This window comes from Sorex araneus, chromosome X (genome assembly GCF_027595985.1).
Source record: "Sorex araneus isolate mSorAra2 chromosome X, mSorAra2.pri, whole genome shotgun sequence".
NCBI classification, from domain to species: domain Eukaryota; kingdom Metazoa; phylum Chordata; class Mammalia; order Eulipotyphla; family Soricidae; genus Sorex; species Sorex araneus.
This window is the reverse complement of record NC_073313.1, coordinates 138612047-138618839: the sequence shown is the minus strand read 5'-3', so window position 1 is coordinate 138618839 and position 6793 is coordinate 138612047. Positions and strand designations below refer to the sequence as shown.

The 6793-nt window shown below is 44.1% G+C and overlaps 1 long non-coding RNA gene across 1 annotated transcript in view; it reads left to right on the top strand.

Moving 5' to 3' along the window:
* The first annotated feature begins 4591 nt into the window (after positions 1 to 4591).
* LOC129399957 (uncharacterized) overlaps positions 4592 to 6793 on the top strand; it is a 141358-nt gene continuing 139156 nt past the window's right edge. The window contains exon 1 of the long non-coding RNA XR_008627311.1: positions 4592 to 4721. This is a non-coding gene — a long non-coding RNA (uncharacterized LOC129399957). The remainder of the gene's footprint in view (positions 4722 to 6793) is intronic.

Here is a 6793-nt window from a genome sequence, read left to right as displayed (position 1 = left end):
GACTGAGACTTAAATCTGAAAGCTTTGTCACTTTTTTCACAGTGATTCAATAAAAAGTCACTGTCACTGTCATCCTGTTGCTCATAGATTTGTTCGAGCGGGCACCAGTAACATCTCTCATTGAGAGACTTATTGTTACTGTTTTTGGCATATCCAATACGCATGGGTAGCTTGCCAGGCTCTGTCGTGCAGGCTCGATACTGTCAGTAGCTTGCCGGGCTCTCTGAGAGGGGCGAAGGAATCAAACTCTGGTCGGCCGCATGGAAGGCAAATGCCCAACCGCTGTGCTATCGCTCCATCCCCAGTGGTAGCATGGCCGAGAGGTCAATAAAATAAAAATTAAAAAAAATGCTTATCAAAGCCGCAATAAAAAAATTTAAGATAAGCAAAACAACTAGAAAAAAAGAACAGAACCCAAAACCAAAAACACCAGAAATACTATTCTGGACATTATCTGATGTTGTAAAATATTTTTCCCTACTCTTTCCTATCCTTTTTTATCCTTTCTTTCTTCATACACTAAGGATTGGCATTAGAGTTCAGATTGTTCATTTGCTTTGCACTTGGTCCACCTAGGTTTAATCCCTAGGACCCCATTTGGTCTCCCAAACCGAACCAGAATCGTCCCAGAAAGCAGTACTCTGGGTAAGCCCTGAGCACCATTGGAGCTGGAGCTGCCCCTTTCCCTCTCCCCCATGTAAAATAAAATAGAAGAAAAATTAAAGTCAGGTTGAAACATTTTTATTTGTTCTTTGCTTGTGTTGCTCTCTGCAGGTCACGTCCCTTTTTGTGCTACTCATACATACCTGGATGTGGTGTGGTTGAAAATTGCTTGCAATCTTAAGAATCACAGGTAGCAGATATGCCAGACTAAAACAATAGTGTTTCCAGGATCACAGTACTTGGGGGACCCTATGGTGCACAATCCATCTGGGCCCTTTTCAAAGATTCTAGGCTGAATTGTTAACCAGAAATGTTTATATTTGCGAGACACTTACCTCTACGGGAATTTGATACTGTTGTCTTCAACAAAATGACTACAGTGGCAACGACAATAAAAACAAAAATAAGCAAAAGGGATTACTTCTGCACATCAAAAGAAACACAAGTTCCAATAAAAAAACCTACTTAATGGGAGAAAATATTTTCTTAAAATATATTAAATAACTAATATCTTAGATTTATAAAGTTCTCACAAACTCAACTAAAAAAATCTTATGACCCAATTCACAGATGAGAAGAGATGAACAGAAACTCATCTAGAGAACATATTTTGATGATCAATGGATATATGAAAATGCCCTCATTAATCATGATTAGAGAAATGCAAATCAAGACAACAATGAAATATATCTGATCAGTGATGTTGGCATACACGAAAAATTATTGAAACAGAATTGGAATAAGTGTACACTAGATAAGTTTTCCTCTCATAAAACTGACCTGGGTTTGAACCCTGGAAACACATATGGTCTTCTGTGCCCTCCAGGGATGTTCCCGGAGCACATATCCATGGTTAGGCTTGATCATCTGTATGTGGGTAGAAAAAAACTAAACAAAATGTAAATGTCTGGAAACAACCTGTGTTGAAAGGGTTGTAGCGAGATCTTCTGTGGTTCATCCTCTAAAGGAAAGCAGTATGATGATTTCTCCGGAGGTGGAATAAAAAGAATTAGAACTCCATATGACACAGAAATATTCCTTGTTATCTATCCCAATACACAAATGAATCAAGAAGTAATGGTATGCATGCATACTACAATACTATGCAGCTTGAAGAAAGGACGAAAGTCATGCAGTTTGCCACATAATGAATAGAACATACCATTCTGAGCGAGGTAGTCAGCAGCAAAGGAATAGATGTAGAACGATCTCATATATTTTACTTAGCCATAATACTGCAGGGTAGCAACCAAAGGCCAACAGCAACTTAATGTGACAGATGATCCGCAGAAGTGAATTTGGTGGTGACAAATCGAAAGGGAGAGGCATTTACAATCGTGTATTGGAGGGGGGTTATGGGTACACTAGTGATGCATATATTTTGGGGGTTATGTACACCATGTTATAATTAACAGTATACAAATCACAATACTGAAATTTTAAACATTTAAAATTAGAAATTAAAAACTGAAAGTCGGAACTACTACTAGTGTTGCCCAAAGGACAATATGGTATGCCGAGGATCAACACCAGATAGGTCTTCTGATACAAATGCCTCATCCACTGTACTATCTCTCCAGCCCCTCCAGGCACAAACATTTGAATAAATACAGTCTGTTTAGAGGAGGCCGGAATTGAACAGAGTAAAAGTTAAAACCGTTTTTTTAAGTTGAAGAATAGTTAGGGATAGGAAGCTAGTATAGTGTGTAGGTACTTATGTATGCAGTCAAACCAGGTTCAATCTGTGGTATCCCATATGGTCTTCTGAGTACCATCAGTAGTATTTCCTCAGTGCAGTCAAGAATAATCCCTAAACTTTGCTGAAAGTGGCCCCAAAACAAAATAAATTTTATAAAAGGAGTTGGAGAAAGTATATCACCCCTTTGTGAAAACTTACTGTTATAGGGCTCAATGAAATACTAAAACTTGTAACGCTTCTTGCCTTTCACTTGATGGGCAGGGGTTTGATCTTTGGCACCATATATGGTCCCCTGAAGCCACCGGGTGTGGTCTTCTTCCCCCCACCGCCCGCAAAAAAAAAATAACTCATAAGGTCTTACTGTTACAGGAATAAACAAGCTGATTGTTTCTATACCAGTTGCATATTGCCTTGAATGTGTGGAGCTCTGGGTTCAATTCTCACCACTAAGCTGGGACTAGAGCAATAGCACAGCAGGTAGGGTGTTTGCCTTGCTCATGGCCGACCCGGATTTGATTCCTTTGTCCCTCTCAGAGAGACTGTCAAGCTACGGAGAGTATCCCAACCACATGGCAGCACCTGGCAAGCTCGCTGTGGGGTATTCAATATGCCAAAACAGTAACAGGTCTCATGATGGAGACGTTACTGGTACCTGCTCGAGCAAGTGATGAACAACTGGATGACAGTGGTACAGTTTAAGCCCTGCTTGCACGTGGTCCTCGAACCAACTCCCCATCTCCCCGCTATGTTTTTGTCCACACTGAGCATCACTGAATGTGGTCCCAAAAAATAAAACATCATCATCAACAACAACAACAAAAAAAAAAACTAAAGAAGAACGAGAGAGATCTAGAAATGCGGAAAAAAGAAAATGGTCAAGGTAAAAGATTCGGGATAGGAAAAAAAAGTTTTTTCTCTCTGTCAACCCCAAAGTGTGAAGGCCAAAGTACTTTGGAGATGTAAGAAATCAGAGGTCTAGTTAGAAGAAATGAATTCAGAGTCAAAGTAGAGAAAGCTTTGACTCAGAAGAGGAGAAACTTTATATGGAATAAAGAGTCTTAAGAAGAATATGAAAAAAAAGAAGAATATGAAAGACCAAGTAAAGGTCTAAGTCCTTCCTGTTTGACCACACCCTGACATTTCTGTGTATGAGGATAACTCCAGGCCAAAGCAGTCTGTAGAATACCCATTCTGGACATCTTCGTCAGAACCCCTAATCTGAAGAGATTCCTTCCACGTTTCAATCAAGAAATCTGGGTGCGGTTATCGCCGCACTATTTTTCCTTTCTTAATTTTTTTTTCTCAAGTAGAATTTTCAGCTTTATTTTTTACTTTTATTTATTTATTTATTTATTTTATTTTATTTTTATTTTTTACTTTTAAATGAATTTTCAGTGAATCACCTTGAGACACAGAGTTGTAAAGTGTCTCCTGATGGGCTTTCAGGCATACATTGTTCCAACACCTGTCCCTTCACCATTCAACATTTCCCACCGCCAATAGCCCCAGTTCCCCTGTCCCCACATCTCCCCACACCAGCCCACATCTCTGGCAGTCACTTTTCTTTCTCCGGAAAAAAAAAACAAAACATGAAGTCATGACTTTGGCTTAGAAATGGCTGGACATGGCGAGTAGCATGCCGAGTGAAAGAGTCCTAAGGATAGGGACAGACGGAATGAGTCTCTTGCAGCGATCAATCTGTGCCCGGGCAGGAGGCTATAACAGCTGCCCTGAAATGTACATGGTGGAAAGCCCTGAAATGTACATGGTGGACCCAGTTACACGCGTGCAGTCAAGCGGCTCAGGGTGCAATCAGACAGCACTGCTTGGGGAAGCCCGGGAGCCCGGGAGCCATGCGGAGCCGCGTGCTCAGGATCAGACCATTCCTTCTTCAGCCCTCCGTGAAGACGCAGCTCCTGGGACGCGCGCACGGTCCCCCGGCCACAGCAGCGCCTCACGGGTGCCCCACCCCTGTCGCCCCCGCGGGAAGAAGTAACAGGGCTTTGCCCCCCCTAATTTCTAACCGTTTGATCAAGAAGCTGCAGGTTGGCAGAAAAGTGGTATGGACTGCCGTGGGGGGGTGGGGCGGGGAGCGGGGGGGGGGGGAGGGGAATGGGCCGCATTTCAGCGGGGTCCTATTGCCGCGCGGAAGGTTTTCGGCGGTGCACAGGGGCCGCGAGCCGGGTGGATTTCGCGGTGACGCCCGTCGCTGGCCGCTGCACCCTGCGCGCCGGGACGCGTGTGCTGCCCAAGATGGCGGCGTCCGCGCCCGGCCGGTGCTGCCCGTGCGGAGCGGCGGTGGCGGCTGACGGGCGCAGCTCCGAGGGACGCGTCCGAACTCGCTGGTTTCGGTATTGCGGTGAGTGCAGGACGGCGCTGGAGGCCCGGAGTGGCGGGGAGCTGAGTGGGCGCCGTGGGGTCCGGCTGAGGGGGGTGGGGTGGGGGCGGGGCCGGCCCGCGATTCATTCTTGCCTGGCTCGGGTCTGCGGGGGACGGACAGTCAGGTCACTCCGCCCTGTCCCCCGGCAGCGCTGAGGCTAGGCGGGAATGGATGCCTACATGGGATTCCGCCCCCCCCCCCCCCTCTCTCTCTCTCTCTTCTCCTCGTGTAAGTAGATATTGACTGACAAGATGCTGCAGCAACAGGAACGTGTCTCCGCAGAGGCTCTCAGCAGTCGCCAAACCCAGCCTTCTTTATTTCTCTTTATTTTCGCTCGCACACTTCGTACTTTGGGGCAGCTAACCAGTTTGTGACATGAGTTAGATTTTTTAAAAGTTTTTCTGTGCCTTGATAGATCACACACATGACGACACAGGCATAGAATAGGTTCTGGAAGCAACTCAGGTGCGTGTGTACAGGGCATCTTTGGGGAGAATCGCTTTGAACTTTTGCGTGTTGGTAGCTTTACTATGCACTGGAAAAGAACTAGTTTTCCTTTAGAAAACAATTATATAGCATATTTAATATATGACAATTATATGAAAGTGGGAGAAAAGTTGCATGCAGTATGTTGTTAAATACACATTTGATTAAGAGAAATTTCAGGGGCTGGAGCAATATAGCACAGCGGGTAGGGCGTTTGCCTTGCACGCGGCCGACCCGGGTTCGATCCCAGCATCCCATATGGTCCTCTGAGCATCGCCTGAGTCCAGAGCCAGGAGTAACCCCTGTGCATTGCCAGGTGTGACCCAAAAAGCAAACAAAAACCCAAAAAAACAAAAAAACTGAGGACAGAATCTAAAAAAAAAACAAATAATAAAATCGGAAATAGATGTTGGCCAGGAAGAAGAGAATTTGGAACATTTGTATATCAATTGCTGATGTAAAAGGGTGCCTTTCCTGTTGGAATTTGGGTTTTCCTAATATATATCAACTTATGATATTGTCAGGCCAATGTTTATTATTTCCTTTGGGGGATGATTGCACACCCCATGGTGCTGTTGAGCTTGCATTCCCTGCATGTTGGTTGGGTGTGGGTCACTCTGAGGAACCTACCTGACCACGCAGTGCTAGGAATTGAACCTGGGGCTTTGAAAGGTCATGCTCCAACCAGTTGAGCTATCACCCTGTCCCCTCCTTTAAAAAAAAATACAACGAACCAGCATGTTATTTTGATTGCATTTCTCTAAAGTTTTGATGTGTATTTTCTTATACTGTTTGGTTATTTGTGATGATTTACAAAAACATTCATATTTGCGTTTTAGATATGCACTGTTCTGCCACCAGTGTCTCTCCTGCCTACCCACTCCCACGCCCAGATCTTGCCTCCTTTTTTTTTTTTATGTCTTTTTGGGTCACTCCTGGCAATGCTCAACGGTTACTCCTGACTCTGCTCTCAGGAGATTCTCCTGTCGAGTGGGTGCTTGGGGGACCATATGGGATGCTGGGGATTGAACTCGGGTTCTCCACGTGCAAGGCAAATACCGGACCTGCTATACTATCGCTCTGGCCCGCATCTTGCCACCTTAACAGGTATATTTTTAAGTTTGTTTTTTGTATTTTAGATCTCATAATTTCAGTGTTGTCAACTTTGTGGTATATATATATATATATATATATATATATATATATATATATATGTATACTGCTGATAAATACCAACCTTGACACCTGCCCCATTACTTCCTCTTCACCTCTTTTTCCCCCCTAGATAAGACCTCCATATTTATCCATAGCCCTATACCCCCCTTTGCCCTATTTGTCCAACTCTAGGCATCTATTAACTTTTTTTTTTGTTTTATTTTTGGGCCACACCCACTATGCTCAAGACTTACCTCTGGATCTGGGCCCAGGTATCACTCCTGACAGGCTCAGGGAGCCATATGGTGTGCTGGGGATCAAACCTGGGTTGGCTTTATGTAAGGCAAGTACCCTAACCACTCCTGTCCCTAATTTACTTTTTTTTTTTTAATTGAATCACCGTTTGGAAA